We start from the raw sequence: 18772 nt of genomic DNA on the forward strand, positions 1-18772 counted from the left end.
TCAAACATTCAGCATATTTAAACAAAAAGGAAAAAGAAAAAGGCACTGTGGCGTGCGGGCGGCCTGCTTGGACTTGGCCCAAGTCGGCCCGCGAGCGCTCTCCCGCGCGGCCTGCGCGCGCTGGCGCTGCTCTCTCACACGGCCGCTGACGAGCGGGTCCCGCTCGTCAGGGTCGTCTTCCACCTCTCACCACCGCTCCGGTGAGCCCTGGCTCCGCGCCGGTGAGCTCCCGGCCTGCGCGGCGGGGTGGGTTAGCATCTCCGACGTCTCGCGCAACCCCTAGGACACACGAGACCACCTTTACTCCCCCTACCCTCCCTGACCACGCTCATGGCGGATGGCCGTCGCGGCCGAGCACACGCTGGCAACCACAGGCAAGTATAGCGCACAAGGAGTAGCGCAAAAGCACTAGAAGCTCACCACGACTTCAGCCGAGCGAAAAGCAGCAGCGGAGAGGGCCGGGGTGATGCTGGCAACGGTGGTATGCCCGCGTCGGCGCTTTGGCCGGAATTGGAGAGGGACGGCTCGGTAGAGGGCGCTGGTAGGTTAGAGCTTGTGTTCGGGGGTGCAATCAGTGGCGGAGCTCAAGGCGGAGCTGCTGGCGTGCTCAAAGGGCTTGGAAAGGGAACGGGTGAGGCGAAATTGGGAGGCACAGGGAGCTCGTCGGCGTCGAGGTTCAGGAAGAAGAAAAGAAAACTCCCGGCCACCCGAGGCTTTATCCATGCGACGGCGCCTGCGATGCGGATGAGGACGTCCGCGTGAAGCACAGCAGCAAGCAGCTGCGTGGCCAGCTGCGTGGCGTCGCGCGCGGAGGCGGCTCTGCCCCGGCGGCAGAGCACCCCCCCTGCCGAACACTGTAGCAATCCTCATCCACAGTTTGTAGTTTTGTAAAATTCGCCCAAAATTTGAACTGGAGTCAAATTTGTGTCAAAACAAAAGTTGTTCCAAATTTTATAAGCTACAAAACATATTTAAGAGTCCAGAACTGATTTTGAGTGTAAGGGCATGAATTTAGGGGAAACAGTTTGAAATTCGAAAATTCAATTTGGGGCAAATTTGGTTTGAATTGGGGCAGATCAGAATTTCCAAAATTACTTTTGTTTTTCCTAAACAACTTGAAAAATCCCCAACATGAAAGTTGCTCAACTTTTTGTGTTCTACAACTTTCATGTTGACCACTTTTCAAAATTCCAAATGGATTTTGAATTGGAGGTTTAAATTGGAAAAGGGGACATTTTCTGGAAATCTGTATTTGCAAAATTACTTTGAATTTTTTTATTGAAACTTCAAAAACTCAACACACCAAAGTTGTACACCTTAACAAGATCTACAACTTTGCTTTTGAACTCAACCTCAAATTTTTCTTAGTTTTTAAGTTGTGCAAAAAGGGGCAATTCTAGGATCCAGAAATCAGGGTTTCCCCCCCCCTTAGCTTTTCGAAAAACTTCCACCCTAGGGTTTTAGCAAGCATCAACACACAACATAAGCACACTCTACTCCCCTAAGCACAAGCAATCAAAATAAACTTGTTTTAAGTTGATGCATAATAATGTGCTTAACAAATATGCTTTGCAATGCATATGATGACATGATCCGCTTTTAGTGTTCGTAACATCGGGGATGTTACAGCCCTCCCTCCTTAAAGAAATCTCGTCCCCGAGATTTAAAACCTTAGGGTAAGTAATGGAAAAGGAAATTTGTCAAAACTCTTTCATCTTCAACTTTCCCATAAGGCAAGAGGTTGGGAAAAACACTCCATTATAAACATATATGTACATTAGGTACATGGCTCTGGCGACTCTTTTCCTTCACTAGAGTACACTCTCTATTTATCATATGTTGTCCTGAAGAGAAGCATGGAATTCAGGAAAATTCTCCAGTAGATAGTCCTCAGATTCCCAAGTGGCTTCCTCTTCAGAGTGCTGGCTCCACTGTGTCTTGTACCACTTGGTAGTCGTTCTTCGAGTAATTCTATTTCTTTGATCCAGTACTCGGACAGGATACTCCGAATAAGTTAGATCTGGTTCTAGTTCTACGTCTTCAATATCTTGAACTTGGTCTGGTACCCGAAGACACTTTTTCAGTTGAGACACATGGAACACATTATGTATCCCGGATAATCGTTCGGGCAGTTTAAGGCGGTAAGCTACCTGTCCACATCGGTCAATGATTGGAAATGGACCAATGTAACGGGGCGCTAACTTGCCTTTAACACCAAAACGATTTACTCCTTTCATTGGGGATACTTTCAAATACACATGATCACCTTTGACGAACTTTAATGGTCGACGTCTTTTATTAGCGTAACTTTTCTGTCAGGACTGAGCAACTTTCAAGTTATTTTGGATTTGTTTCACTTTGCTCTCAGTCTCTTTCACTAAGTCAACTCCGAAGAACCATCTTTCCCCAGGTTCCGACCAATGTAACGGAGTTCGACATCGACGACCATACAGTGCCTCAAAGGGTGCCATCTTGATACTCTCTTGGTAGCTATTGTTGTAAGAAAATTCGGCTAGAGGCAAGCAGTCATCCCACTTATCTGGAAAATTCAGGGCACAAGATCTTAATAGATCTTCTAGGGTTTGATTCACCCTTTTAGTTTGCCCACCTGTTTGAGGGTGGTAGGCTGTGCTATATAAAAGTTTGGTACCCAAGGATTTGTGTAAACATTTCCAGAATTGGGAGACAAATTGTGTGCCTCTATCTGACACTATTGTCTTTGGCACCCCATGCAGACTTAGGATACGATCAAAATAAATCTGAGCATAGGTGGAAGTATGATACGATTTCTTTACAGGTAAAAAGTGTGCTGTTTTGGTGAGACGATCTACGATGACCCAAATTGAATCAAAGCCTTTGGTTGTCTTGGGCAATCCCACTATGAAATCCATACTTATGTCATCAAATTTCCAGGCTGGAATAGGCAAAGGTTGCAACTCACCAGCAGATTTGAGATGAATAGCTTTGACTTTTCGACAGGTGTCACATTGGGCCACATAGCGAGCTATTTCTATTTTCATTTTGTCCACCAAAACCTCTGTTTTAGGTCCTGATACATCTTATTGCTTCCCGGATGAATAGAATACCTCGTGGTATGAGCTTCATCCAGGATTTGTTGACGTAGCTCAGGTACCTTTGGAACCACTAACCGGTTCTTGAACCAGATTACTCCCGCATCATCCACCTTAAAGTCTGTGGGTGCTCTATTAGAAATCTTCTCTTTAAGATGTTTCATGCCTTTGTCCTCTCTTTGTGCCTCTATGATTTGAGCTTCGAGATTGAAATCAATCTTTAGATTGGCAAGGCTTCCTTGGGAAATCATTTCTATCCCCAAGTTTTCTAGCTCTTGGCAAAAAGTTATATTCCTAGGCGTCACTGTTAAGCAATTACAGTGAGCCTTACGACTGAGGGCATCAGCTACTACATATGCCTTACCAGGGTGATAATGCACCTCAAGGTCGTAATCTTTAATTAATTCTAGCCACCTTCGCTGGCGCATATTAAGCTCAGCTTGAGTAAAGATATACTTCAAGCTTTTGTGATCGGTGTATAGATGACAGGTGTTCCCCAACAGATAATGACGCCAGATCTTTAATGCATGTACCACGGCGGCTAGTTCAAGATCATGGGTCGGGTAATTCTCTTCATGTGGTTTGAGCTGTCTGGAAGCATAGGCAATTACACGACCCTCCTGCATTAGCACACAGCCTATCCCTATCCCTGATGCGTCACAATACACGTCAAAGGGTTTTTCAATGTCTGGCTGGGCTAAGACAGGTGCAGTTGTCAATAATCTTTTCAGAGTCTGAAAGGCTTGCTCACATTGAGGTGACCAAACAAATTTTGTTTGACCTTTGAGCAAGGTCGTGATTGGTTTGGCGACTCTCGAAAAGTCCGGAATAAAACGACGGTAACATCCCGCCATACCCAGAAAACTACGGACCTCATGTACCGTAGTCGGGGGTTTCCAATTCAACACATCTTCTACCTTGCCTGGGTCTACAGCGACTCCCTCCGCTGATAATACATGACCCAGGAAATGAACTTTGTCCAGCCAGAACTCACATTTGCTGAACTTGGCATATAGTTGATGCTCCCTAAGACGGGTCAGCACGATTCTCAAATGTTCAGCATGTTCTTTCTTAGTCTTGGAGTAAATCAAGATGTCATCAATAAAGACGACGACAAATTTGTCTAGTTCTGGCATGAAGACATAGTTCATCAGGTACATGAAATGGGCCGGTGCATTAGTTAATCCGAAAGACATCACCAAGTATTCATACAACCCGTAACGGGTTGTAAAAGCTGTCTTGGGCACATCTTCCGGCCTAATTTTAATTTGGTGGTACCCTGATCTCAAATCAATTTTTGAGAACACTTTGGCCCCGGCTAGCTGGTCAAACAGTAAGTCAATGCGGGGCAATGGGTACTTGTTCTTAATCGTCACCTCATTTAGGGGACGATAATCGACACACAGCCTTAATGTTTGATCTTTCTTTTTTACAAACAAGGCTGGGCAACCCCAGGGAGAAGAACAGGGCTGAATAAAACCTTTCTGCAACAGCTCTTGTAATTGGGTTTTTTATTCGGCCAGCTCTTTCGGTGCCATTCTGTAGGCCCTTCGAGATATTGGGGCTGTCCCTGGTTTCAATTCTATACTGAATTGTACATCCCGGTCCGGAGGCAGACCTGGTGATTTTTGGACATACAAATAAATTATTAAAATTCATACAAGTTTTATTCGCTAATTAAAGGAGCCAATTTTTATATCCTTGCAAACTGTCAAAAACACAGAACCTAATATTTTTCTTTGGTTCTATATATTTCAGGGAGTCTATACAAAAATTCTCATCATTTTTGGATCATCACCCAATTTATTACACAAATTCAAACATTCAGCATATTTAAACAAAAAGGAAAAAGAAAAAGGCACTGTGGCGTGCGGGCGGCCTGCTTGGACTTGGCCCAAGTCGGCCCGCGAGCGCTCTCCCGCGCGGCCTGCGCGCGCTGGCGCTGCTCTCTCACACGGCCGCTGACGAGCGGGTCCCGCTCGTCAGGGGCGTCTTCCACCTCTCACCACCGCTCCGGTGAGCCCTGGCTCCGCGCCGGTGAGCTCCCGGCCTGCGCGGCGGGGTGGGTTAGCATCTCCGACGTCTCGCGCAACCCCTAGGACACACGAGACCACCTTTACTCCCCCTACCCTCCCTGACCACGCTCATGGCGGATGGCCGTCGCGGCCGAGCACACGCTGGCCACCACAGGCAAGTATAGCGCACAAGGAGTAGCGCAAATGCACTAGAAGCTCACCACGACTTCAGCCGAGCGAAAAGTAGCAGCGGAGAGGGCCGGGGTGATGCTGGCAACGGTGGTATGCCCGCGTCGGCGCTTTGGCCGGAATTGGAGAGGGACGGCTCGGTAGAGGGCGCTGGTAGGTTAGAGCTTGTGTTCGGGGGTGCAATCAGTGGTGGAGCTCAAGGCGGAGCTGCTGGCGTGCTCAAAGGGCTTGGAAAGGGAACGGGTGAGGCGAAATATGGAGGCACAGGGAGCTCGTCGGCGTCGAGGTTCAGGAAGAAGAAAAGAAAACTCCCGGCCACCCGAGGCTTTATCCATGCGACGGCGCCTGCGATGCGGATGAGGACGTCCGCGCGAAGCACAGCAGCAAGCAGCTGCGTGGCGTCGCGCGCGGAGGCGGCTCTGCCCCGGCGGCAGAGCACCCCCCCTGCCGAACACTGTAGCAATCCTCATCCACAGTTTGTAGTTTTGTAAAATTCGCCCAAAATTTGAACTGGAGTCAAATTTGTGTCAAAACAAAAGTTGTTCCAAATTTTATAAGCTACAAAACATATTTAAGAGTCCAGAACTGATTTTGAGTGTAAGGGCATGAATTTAGGGGAAACAGTTTGAAATTCGAAAATTCAATTTGGGGCAAATTTGGTTTGAATTGGGGCAGATCAGAATTTCCAAAATTACTTTTGTTTTTCCTAAACAACTTGAAAAATCCCCAACATGAAAGTTGCTCAACTTTTTGTGTTCTACAACTTTCATGTTGACCACTTTTCAAAATTCCAAATGGATTTTGAATTGGAGGTTTAAATTGGAAAAGGGGACATTTTCTGGAAATCTGTATTTGCAAAATTACTTTGAATTTTTTTATTGAAACTTCAAAAACTCAACACACCAAAGTTGTACACCTTAACAAGATCTACAACTTTGCTTTTGAACTCAACCTCAAATTTTGCTTAGTTTTTAAGTTGTGCAAAAAGGGGCAATTCTAGGATCCAGAAATCAGGGTTTCCCCCCCCCCCCCTTAGCTTTTCGAAAAACTTCCACCCTAGGGTTTTAGCAAGCATCAACACACAACATAAGCACACTCTACTCCCCTAAGCACAAGCAATCAAAATAAACTTGTTTTAAGTTGATGCATAATAATGTGCTTAACAAATATGCTTTGCAATGCATATGATGACATGATCCGCTTTTAGTGTTCGTAACATCGGGGATGTTACAGCCCTCCCTCCTTAAAGAAATCTCGTCCCCGAGATTTAAAACCTTAGGGTAAGTAATGGAAAAGGAAATTTGTCAAAACTCTTTCATCTTCAACTTTCCCATAAGGCAAGAGGTTGGGAAAAACACTCCATTATAAACATATATGTACATTAGGTACATGGCTGTGGCGACTCTTTTCCTTCACTAGAGTACACTCTCTATTTATCATATGTTGTCCTGAAGAGAAGCATGGAATTCAGGAAAATTCTCCAGTAGATAGTCCTCAGATTCCCAAGTGGCTTCCTCTTCAGAGTGCTGGCTCCACTGTGTCTTGTACCACTTGGTAGTCGTTCTTCGAGTAATTCTATTTCTTTGATCCAGTACTCGGACAGGATACTCCGAATAAGTTAGATCTGGTTCAAGTTCTACGTCTTCAATATCTTGAACTTGGTCTGGTACCCGAAGACACTTTTTCAGTTGAGACACATGGAACACATTATGTATCCCGGATAATCGTTCGGGCAGTTTAAGGCGGTAAGCTACCTGTCCACATCGGTCAATGATTGGAAATGGACCAATGTAACGGGGCGCTAACTTGCCTTTAACACCAAAACGATTTACTCCTTTCATTGGGGATACTTTCAAATACACATGATCACCTTTGACGAACTTTAATGGTCGACGTCTTTTATTAGCGTAACTTTTCTGTCGGGACTGAGCAACTTTCAAGTTATTTTGGATTTGTTTCACTTTGCTCTCAGTCTCTTTCACTAAGTCAACTCCGAAGAACCATCTTTCCCCAGGTTCCGACCAATGTAACGGAGTTCGACATCGACGACCATACAGTGCCTCAAAGGGTGCCATCTTGATACTCTCTTGGTAGCTATTGTTGTAAGAAAATTCGGCTAGAGGCAAGCAGTCATCCCACTTATCTGGAAAATTCAGGGCACAAGATCTTAATAGATCTTCTAGGATTTGATTCACCCTTTCAGTTTGCCCACCTGTTTGAGGGTGGTAGGCTGTGCTATATAAAAGTTTGGTACCCAAGGATTTGTGTAAACATTTCCAGAATTGGGAGACAAATTGTGTGCCTCTATCTGACACTATTGTCTTTGGCACCCCATGCAGACTTAGGATACGATCAAAATAAATCTGAGCATAGGTGGAAGTATGATACGATTTCTTTACAGGTAAAAAGTGTGCTGTTTTGGTGAGACGATCTACGATGACCCAAATTGAATCAAAGCTTTTGGTTGTCTTGGGCAATCCCACTATGAAATCCATACTTATGTCATCAAATTTCCAGGCTGGAATAGGCAAAGGTTGCAACTCACCAGCAGATTTGAGATGAATAGCTTTGACTTTTCGACAGGTGTCACATTGGGCCACATAGCGAGCTATTTCTATTTTCATTTTGTCCACCAAAACCTCTGTTTTAGGTCCTGATACATCTTATTGCTTCCCGAATGAATAGAATACCTCGTGGTATGAGCTTCATCCAGGATTTGTTGACGTAGCTCAGGTACCTTTGGAACCACTAACCGGTTCTTGAACCAGATTACTCCCGCATCATCCACCTTAAAGTCTGTGGGTGCTCTATTAGAAATCTTCTCTTTAAGATGTTTCATGCCTTTGTCCTCTCTTTGTGCCTCTATGATTTGAGCTTCGAGATGGAAATCAATCTTTAGATTGGCAAGGCTTCCTTGGGAAATCATTTCTATCCCCAAGTTTTCTAGCTCTTGGCACAAAGTTATATTCCTAGGCGTCACTGTTAAGCAATTACAGTGAGCCTTACGACTGAGGGCATCAGCTACTACATATGCCTTACCAGGGTGATAATGCACCTCAAGGTCGTAATCTTTAATTAATTCTAGCCACCTTCGCTGGCGCATATTAAGCTCAGCTTGAGTAAAGATATACTTCAAGCTTTTGTGATCGGTGTATAGATGACAGGTGTTCCCCAACAGATAATGACGCCAGATCTTTAATGCATGTACCACGGCGGCTAGTTCAAGATCATGGGTCGGGTAATTCTCTTCATGTGGTTTGAGCTGTCTGGGAGCATAGGCAATTACACGACCCTCCTGCATTAGCACACAGCCTATCCCTATCCCTGATGCGTCACAATACACGTCAAAGGGTTTTTCAATGTCTGGCTGGGCTAAGACAGGTGCAGTTGTCAATAATCTTTTCAGAGTCTGAAAGGCTTGCTCACATTGAGGTGACCAAACAAATTTTGTTTGACCTTTGAGCAAGGTCGTGATTGGTTTGGCGACTCTCGAAAAGTCCGGAATAAAACGACGGTAATATCCCGCCATACCCAGAAAACTACGGACCTCATGTACCGTAGTCGGGGGTTTCCAATTCAACACATCTTCTACCTTGCCTGGGTCTACAGCGACTCCCTCCGCTGATAATACACGACCCAGGAAATGAACTTTGTCCAGCCAGAACTCACATTTGCTGAACTTGGCATATAGTTGATGCTCCCTAAGACGGGTCAGCACGATTCTCAAATGTTCAGCATGTTCTTTCTTAGTCTTGGAGTAAATCAAGATGTCATCAATAAAGACGACGACAAATTTGTCTAGTTCTGGCATGAAGACAGAGTTCATCAGGTACATGAAATGGGCCGGTGCATTAGTTAATCCGAAAGACATCACCAAGTATTCATACAACCCGTAACGGGTTGTAAAAGCTATCTTGAGCACATCTTCCGGCCTAATTTTAATTTGGTGGTACCCTGATCTCAAATAAATTTTTGAGAACACTTTGGCCCTGGCTAGCTGGTCAAACAGTAAGTCAATGCGGGGCAATGGGTACTTGTTCTTAATCGTCACCTCATTTAGGGGACGATAATCGACACACAGCCTTAATGTTTGATCTTTCTTTTTTACAAACAAGGCTGGGCAACCCCAGGGAGAAGAACTGGGCTGAATAAAACCTTTCTGCAACAGCTCTTGTAATTGGGTTTTTTATTCGGCTAGCTCTTTCGGTGCCATTCTGTAGGCCCTTCGAGATATTGGGGCTGTCCCTGGTTTCAATTCTATACTGAATTGTACATCCCGGTCCGGAGGCAGACCTGGTAGATCTTCAGGGAATACATCCGGAAAATCTCGAACTACCGGGATATCTTTGACTTCAGACACATTAGTGGCATGAACTTGCCCAATTGTCCGCTTGGGAGTAACTAATTGAATTAGCAAATAAGAATGCTCATTGGGCAATGGGATTTTAATGGTGCGATGCAAAGTGTCTAGCACAACCCCTCGTTGTGCCATCCAGTTCATGCCTAGTATGACATCAATCTCCTGGTCTTTAAGAACAATCATGCTAGTGGGAAAACTATGCCCACCAAATTCGATGGGTACCTGGTGAACCATTTCTTTGGAGCTCAGCCGTCCTCCTGGCGACTGTATGTAAAAATGATCTTGTGTTTCCCCAATGGGTATGCCATGCTTTAATACAAAGGTGCGGTTGATGAATGTATGAGATGCACCAGAATCAAAAAGCATTAAAGCAGGATGTTTCGCAATAGGAAACGTACCCATCATTACTGGTTCACCCTCCGGAATCGTCTCCACCTCCGTATGGAAGACTTGTCCCACCTTCTTTGCTGGTTTTCCCTTTTGCACAGGTTGTCCTTTCTGATCCCCAGTCCTGAATTGTCCCGGCTGGGGTTGGCCCATAGGTGGCCTTTGGAAGGTAGGGTTGGTTTGGCGGGGAAAAGGGCATTCTTTAGAGAAATGCCCAGGCTTACCACAATTGAAACAAGGGTAATTGTGGCTGGGCGGAGCAGTGGGGCGAACACCTGGGGCGTTCGGCTGGCATGGTGCAAGAGCGATGGCAGTAGGTCGAGAGTATACCTGCTGCCCTGGTCTATACAGTGGAGGGGAGAAAGGACCACGATAAGGTGACGGCGCTTGGAAGCGTCCGTGGCCTTGCGGGTGATAAATGATTCTCTGGCGCTTTTGACCGTGACCAGAGAAGGAGGAAGAAGCAGCCTTCTTCTTGGCTTCTTTATGCTTCCTATTTTTTTCTTCAGAGGCGATGGCAATATTTACCGCCTCATAGAAGGTAGCATTTTGGCAGGTGGTCATCATGCTGTGAAGTTTAGTATTTAGACCACGCATGAAGCAGGCTTTCTTCTTTCTGTCAGTGTTCACATGTTCTGTGGCATATTGAGAGAGATGATTAAACTTTGCCACGTATTCCATGACACTCTTATCGCCTTGCTGCAAGGCGAGAAACTCTTCGGCCTTCATGGCCATGAGCCCTTCGGGGATGTAATGGGCGCGGAACGCGTCCTTAAACTCGGTCCAGGTGACTTGGTGTCCGGGAGCTTGGATAGCTAAGAAGTTCTCCCACCAGGCACCCGCAGCTCCCCGAAGCTGCTGAGCTGCGAACAGGGGCTTCTGAGTTTCTGAACACTGAATCAAACTGAACTTGTGCTCCAATGTCCGGAGCCAGTCATCCGCTTCTAAAGGCTCATCGGCCTTAGTGAACACCGGGGGCCTGGTCTCGGTAAAGTCCACATACCGAGTCTCTCCGTCCCCATTGCGCAGTGCCCTGAAGTTTGGGGCGGGGTGTGGTTGACGCTGTGCTAGCTCGCGCAGCAAGCGAGCGTTGTCAGTAGTAGCATTCAACAAAACAGCAATGGCCTTGGCCAAAGAAGGTGGAGCAGGTGGAGGGTTGGGGATATCATCCCCTCCCTGAGATGTCCCAGCTCCATCAGATCCGCGTGTACGCATCGGCATCTGCTACAAGAATCATAGGTACTTGTCACCACATGAACTTCATAACGTAGAACATATCTTACATTCTTCCATTCATTCATTAAACATTAGTTCCACACACTAGGAACAAACAAGTACAACTTCTCAAACCAAAAGAGAACTTATATTACAAACCCGAACCCCACTACGGCAAGCTAGGACTCCTACAATGACGTTGCCCACGGTTTCACCGAACTAATCGGTGTGGCCAGAGCTGTAGCCCGGGTCGTCATTGCCATCATCCTGATTACCCCCTGGGTTGATGTCATCGGGATCGGACTCCTCTTCATCACTGAGGCCTGGATCGGGTTCCCCCTCGTCTGCCAACTCGCCATCCGTATCCATTTCTCCTTCGCCTGGAGGTGGGTGGAGCTGATGATATAGATCAAATGCAATATCACAATATTGCATTGCCAAGTCATTGACGGTATCTAAGTGATGTGCCAGCTCCAGCTTCTCCAACTGGAGCTGGTCCTCTCGCTACCACGCGACATCCCGCTGCGCGGTGACCGTGGCCGCCATCTTCACGTACAAATCTTTAAGATATCTGGCCTTGCCCAGCTTCGCATTCATCCTAGTCAGCTCATGCCTGTGTGCGCTCCTAGCTTCTTCTTCTCGGGCAACGCCGGCATTCCTCTCCTCCACCATACGGGACAACATGGCTTCACAGTTCTCTGTAGCTTGTTTTTCTTTGGCTAGTTGAGCTTTGAGTTTGCCGATCTCCATAACATTGTACATTCTTTCTCTCATCACCTCAGTCAACTCGGCGGACAACCTGTCCACCTCCGGCTGAGGCGGTGAACGGCTACTGCTGGCTTGATCACTGCGTGGAGCCAACTGATGTCGGGGAACTCCTTTTGGACCTGTCCAATTACGCGGGGTCTGCTTCTGACGAGCCATCCTGTAGAGGGTAAGTTTAGATTAGTAAGAGAGACCTTAAAGGTTAGCAAGAATAGGTTTGGTTCTATTCACCCAACCCGAACAAGGAGGAAGGAAACTTAACCAGTTAATACATCATGATGCATGCACGAACTTACGATCCCTACCAACGATTTGCAACAATATTACTTTAAAATTTTACAACATAGGGCAATACTCTATGTTGCTCCTCCATACCACTTCAAAAATTCTAAGGAGGCCTATAGACAGTGGTAAGTTAGGGCTAAGCACTTGGACTCAAAGTAGATCAGTTTATAGTATTGGATCCAAAGGAATTTTGAAGTTTTTCAAGAGGTACAACAGTCATCTTAGCAACGAATGCTCTGATACCAGCTGTGACAGAAGCCCCTAAGTGTTTGGGCCCACCGGCACCTGTCACTGTCCTAAGGACCTCTGACGGCGATGTCGGGGATCCTCCCACTTTAGAAGTCCGATGAACGTCGCTGGACGCTCATTCCACTGCTACCAGCGGCGTGCCAAGCCGGCTCGTCCTGACCACTGGTGGTGGTCAATTAACGAGAACTTCTTCTTCTCGCCCTTACAGGATAGCAAGTGGCCACCTTAACACCAGGATCATTCGTTGCGAAGACATTGCAGTACCACAAACGACATACGACTAAAATAATATTTCAGAGTAAAACAGCGGAAGTATTACATAACTTATTTTACAAAAGGAGTTCTTCCAAATAGCAGAGTGTTATTACAAACCAGGTCCAGCGGAGCAACTTAAACTTTAGAACAGAGATTACAAATTTACAGACCCTGCCCATGGGTCACGCTCACTCTTCTTCGTCGTCAACCTCGACGACGGTCACACAACAGGGTCCGAAACAAGTCGGCTCCTGAGCTTCACCTGCAACAGGGGTTATAACACCCTGAGTACGGGAGTACTCAACAAGACTTATCCGGCAGGAAAAGAGGAGAACTTAGGAATGCAGGCTAAGGGTAGGCAAAGAGTGGCTGAGCAAGGAGCCAGAAGATTTTGCCAAAAAGCTTACTAATAGTGCATCCTTACTTTCAAGTTTTACCTGCGAAGTCCTCTCCCGTCGAGGCCGAGGAGTTCGAGGACAGTCTAACTAGTTGTTTCCCCACAGACGAGTCTGTGAGTTGCTAGTCCTAAAATAGAGTATCATTTATTCGATGGCCATAGCTTCATGTCGCTATGAGTCCGGTAATTGGGATCCGAACCTCACGAGACATTTCCCCCTTTCCCATTTTACCAATTAGTTGCATAATTAACTACGATGAGGGGCAGTGGATTGAGTCTCCCAATCGGGGAGCAACGACGATTCGAACCGCTTAGCAATCCAGCTGGAGTTCCTAACCACCCGACATATGTAGAACCAAAACTTGCATATGTCAACCCAAATCAAGCTCTCCCCAAATTTGACCAGGTTCGCGGCACCCGAGAGCACAGTACTCCACCATCCTACAGCCGATCTAGATGTTTTTCGGTCATCTCAGATCCGTAAGGTGGGTACACACTACTCTCGCCATCTTTCCACTCCCAGTGCGCGAGTAGCTGTTCGCGTCGAGGGATTACAAGACCGGGCTTACCGAGGGCAAGTGGCTAGTACTATAAATTCTCAACCCAGCGGGCCATCAACGGACCGGTCCTTAACCGACACAGTTGGAGACACTACTTTAAGACTCCATTCTTAAAGCAAGTCCACCGACCGGTCTCAGATTAAAACATCATTGATCATAAATGTATTCCACAACAACCCTTCAAACTTTCTTATTTGAAAACCTATCTAGTAGCAGGGCTAAGCATTACTACGCAGTTTTAAATAAACAGGTGTCAAGGACAGGATAACAGATATCAAGGCAGTAAATGCAGCAAGTAGGTTAACCCAATTCTCAACTACCTAATGCAGCATTTTCAATTCATAAGTGATAAAAGATTTAAAACATTCAAGGAGGGTTAATGCATCCGGGGCTTGCCTTGGTTGCAGGGCAGGGAGGGACCCTCAGAGACTTCCCAAGTCTCGGATCCGACTTCCTCGAACGGAGCACCGACCTCGGGGTTCGGTTCAACGGGCGCTCCTTCGGTCACGGATACTATACGCAAAACGATGAATGCTCATGATGTGCGTATGACAAATATGCAAGAAGGGTCAAGTCGAGTACAACTTGCCTTCTCGGAGCAACACAGAATAAACATTAATTAACGTTGTTTACTATTTTAGTGTTTTTACCCAAGAGGTTGCATCTGTAAATTAGAATATTTCTTAATTCATAATTATCTTAAATTAACTAATTATTAATCCTATTTACCTCAATTAACTCTTAAATAACTACTAATGACAATAATTAAGTATTAAGGCCAAACAATAATTAAATGCCAAAGGTCATTAGGGTTAATGACCTCAGGTCATCACATAATCCAAAATCACCCAAACCTAATTATGAGGATTTAACTAATCACTATCTAATTATTTTGGAATTATTATTTAATTACTAAATAAGGGTTTATTAATATTTTATCCAAACATAATCCAAATGCCACCAAATTTTGTGTGGAGCCAGGGAATAATATTCAGAGGCTCTCCACAAATTTTGGTGATTTTTGGACATACAAATAAATTATTAAAATTCATACAAGTTTTATTCGCTAATTAAAGGAGCCAATTTTTATATCCTTGCAAACTGTCAAAAACACAGAACCTAATATTTTTCTTTGGTTCTATATATTTCAGGGAGTCTATACAAAAATTCTCATCATTTTTGGATCATCACCCAATTTATTACACAAATTCAAACATTCAGCATATTTAAACAAAAAGGAAAAAGAAAAAGGCACTGTGGCGCGCGGGCGGCCTGCTTGGACTTGGCCCAAGTCGGCCCGCGAGCGCTCTCCCGCGCGGCCTGCGCGCGCTGGCGCTGCTCTCTCACACGGCCGCTGACGAGCGGGTCCCGCTCGTCAGGGGCGTCTTCCACCTCTCACCACCGCTCCGGTGAGCCCTGGCTCCGCGCCGGTGAGCTCCCGGCCTGCGCGGCGGGGTGGGTTAGCATCTCCGACGTCTCGCGCAACCCCTAGGACACACGAGACCACCTTTACTCCCCCTACCCTCCCTGACCACGCTCATGGCGGATGGCCGTCGCGGCCGAGCACACGCTGGCCACCACAGGCGAGTATAGCGCACAAGGAGTAGCGCAAAAGCACTAGAAGCTCACCACGACTTCAGCCGAGCGAAAAGCAGCAGCGGAGAGGGCCGGGGTGATGCTGGCCACGGTGGTATGCGCGCGGCGGCGCTTTGGCCGGAATTGGAGAGGGACGGCTCGGTAGAGGGCGCTGGTAGGTTAGAGCTTGTGTTCGGGGGTGCAACCGGTGGCGGAGCTCAAGGCGGAGCTGCTGGCGTGCTCAAAGGGCTTGGAAAGGCAACGGGTGAGGCGAAATTGGGAGGCACAGGGAGCTCGTCGGCGTCGAGGTTCAGGAAGAAGAAAAGAAAAGTCCCGGCCACCCGAGGCTTTATCCATGCGACGGCGCCTGCAATGCGGATGAGGACGTCCGCGCGAAGCACAGCAGCAAGCAGCTGTGTGGCCAGCTGCGTGGCGTCGCGTGCGGAGGCGGCTCTGCCCCGGCGGCAGAGCACCCCCCCCCTGCCGAACACTGTAGCAATCCTCATCCACAGTTTGTAGTTTTGTAAAATTCGCCCGAAATTTGAACTGGAGTCAAATTTGTGTCAAAACAAAAGTTGTTCCACATTTTATAAGCTACAAAACATATTTAAGAGTCCAGAACTGATTTTGAGTGTAAGGGCATGAATTTAGGGGAAACCGTTTGAAATTCGAAAATTCAATTTGGGGCAAATTTGGTTTGAATTGGGGCAGATCAGAATTTCCAAAATTACTTTTGTTTTTCCTAAACAACTTGAAAAATTCCCAACATGAAAGTTGCTCAACTTTTTGTGTTCTACAACTTTCATGTTGACCACTTTTCAAAATTCCAAATGGATTTTGAATTGGAGGTTTAAATTGGAAAAGGGGACATTTTTTGGAAATCTGTATTTGCAAAATTACTTTGAATTTTTTTATTGAAACTTCAAAAACTCAACACACCAAAGTTGTACCCCTTAACAAGATCTACAACTTTGCTTTTGAACTCAACCTCAAATTTTGCTTAGTTTTTAAGTTGTGCAAAAAGGGGCAATTCTAGGATCCAGAAATCAGGGTTTCCCCCCCCCTTAGCTTTTCGAAAAACTTCCACCCTAGGGTTTTAGCAAGCATCAACACACAACATAAGCACACTCTACTACCCTAAGCACAAGCAATCAAAATAAACTTGTTTTAAGTTGATGCATAATAATGTGCTTAACAAATATGCTTTGCAATGCATATGATGACATGATCCGCTTTTAGTGTTCGTAACATCGGGGATGTTACATCCACGATTGGGTCGATTTGGTCAGGGTATTCGAGGGTAACTTCCAAGGGACCTACATATGGCCCGGCAACTCGTGGGACCTCAGCAAGTGCAAGCAGAAGTCAGGAGAAACTCTCCGAGAGTATGCTCGACGCTTCTTGAAGCAGCGCACCGAGCTGCCGCACATCCCGGACCACGACGTCATCCTGGCCTTTGTCTCAGGCACCACCAGTCGAGACTTGGTGCGGGAGTTAGGCTGGCCTTCTTCAGCTGTGAAGGAGGTAAAGGCATGTCGCCCGCCGATGATGATGAGGGCCCCAGTCGAGGACCCAAGAAGAACAACAAGAAGAAGAAAGCACGGACGTTCTAGCGGGAAGCCCTCGACGACGATCTCGTCACCGCCATGGAGCGCAAAAGGCCTCGAGGACCCCAGAGGGGGCTATCTTCGACAAAATGCTAAAGGAGCCTTGCCCTTACCATAAGGGAGGGGCAAACCACAAGCTCGAGGACTATCGTATGCTGAAGAAGCACTTCGATGGCCTGGGGTTCAAGAAGGACGACCAGAAGAAAGAGAAAAATGGTGACAAGGGGGACGACAAAGACGACGAAGGTTTCCTGGCCGTCCACGATTGCTACATGATCTACGGTGGACCATCGACGCAGCTAACCGCATGGCAACGCAAGAGGGAGCGCCGCGAGGTCTTTGCGGCAAGGATGGCAGTGCCCCAGTACCTCAACTGGTCAAACACCCCCATCACCTTCGATCGAGATGACCACCCCGACAAGGTAGTCGCCCCTGGCGTCTACCCGCTCATCGTCGACCCCATCATCGTCAACACCAGACTCTCGAAGGTGCTGATGGACGGCGGCAGCAGCTTGAACATCATCTACCTCGAGACCCTCGACCTTCTCAGCATCAACAGGGCCCAGCTCCAACGAAGCGCCGGCGGATTCCATGGAGTCGTACCAGGAAAGAAGGCGCTGCCGGTATGTCGAATCGACTTGCCGGTCTGCTTTGGCCCGGCGGCCAATTTCAGAAAGGAGACCCTAACCTTTAAGGTGGTGGGATTCCGAGGCATGTACCACGCCATCATCGGGCACCCGGGCTATGCCAAGTTTATGGCTATCCCCAACTACACCTACCTGAAGCTGAAGATACCCGGACCGAAGGGCGTCATCACCGTCAGCTCCTCCTACGAGCACACGTACGGATGCGATGTCGAGTGCGTCGAGTATGGGGAAGCTATCGAGAGCTCCGCTGAGCTCGCCTCAAAGCTCGAAGCCCTGGCCACAGAGGCTCCAGAGCCTAAGCGCCACGTGGGTAGCTTCGAGCCGGCAGAAGGAACAAAGAAGATCCCGCTCGACCCCGACAACTTCGACAGCAAGGTGCTGACGATCAGCGCCGACCTCGACCCCAAATAGGAAGGCGTGCTCGTCGACTTTCTCCGTCCAAATGCCGACATATTTGCATGGAGTCCCTCGGACATGCCAGGCATACCGAGGGAAAGTCGCCGAGCACTCCTTGGAAATTCGAGCCGGTTCCAAGTCAGTGAAACAACGGTTGCGTCGCTTTGATGAGGAGAAACGCAAGATCATTGGTGAGGAGATCCACAAGCTTTTGACGATCGGATTCATCAAGGAGGTTCACCATCCCGACTGGTTAGCAAACCCTATACTAGTTAAGAAAAAGAATGGGAAAATGAGGATGTGTGTCGATTATACAAGTTTAAATACAGCATGTCCAAAAGTTCCTTTTCTATTACCATGTATCGATCAAATTATTGATTCTACTACGGGATGTGAAACCCTTTCTTACCTTGATGCATATTCTGGTTACCATCAAATAAAAATGAAAGAGTCCGACCAGCTCGCGACGTCTTTCATCATGCCTTTTGGGATGTATTGTTATGTAACCATGCCGTTCGGGCTTCAAAACACGGGAGCAACATACCAGCGATGCATGCTCCATGTGTTTGGCAAACATATATGGTCGACGGTCGAGGCATACGTTGACGACATCGTCGTCAAGTCAAAGAAATGAGGTGACCTAATTCAGGACCTCGAGATCGCTTTCAGTTGCTTACGTGCCAACAAAATCAAGCTCAACCCCGAGAAGTGCGTCTTTGGCGTACCTCGAGGCATGCTCTTGGGTTACATAGTTTCCCAACACGGCATTGAGGCCAACCCCGAGAAAGTCTCGGCCATC

This window comes from Sorghum bicolor, chromosome 3, assembly GCF_000003195.3.
Source record: "Sorghum bicolor cultivar BTx623 chromosome 3, Sorghum_bicolor_NCBIv3, whole genome shotgun sequence".
Classification (NCBI taxonomy): domain Eukaryota; kingdom Viridiplantae; phylum Streptophyta; class Magnoliopsida; order Poales; family Poaceae; genus Sorghum; species Sorghum bicolor.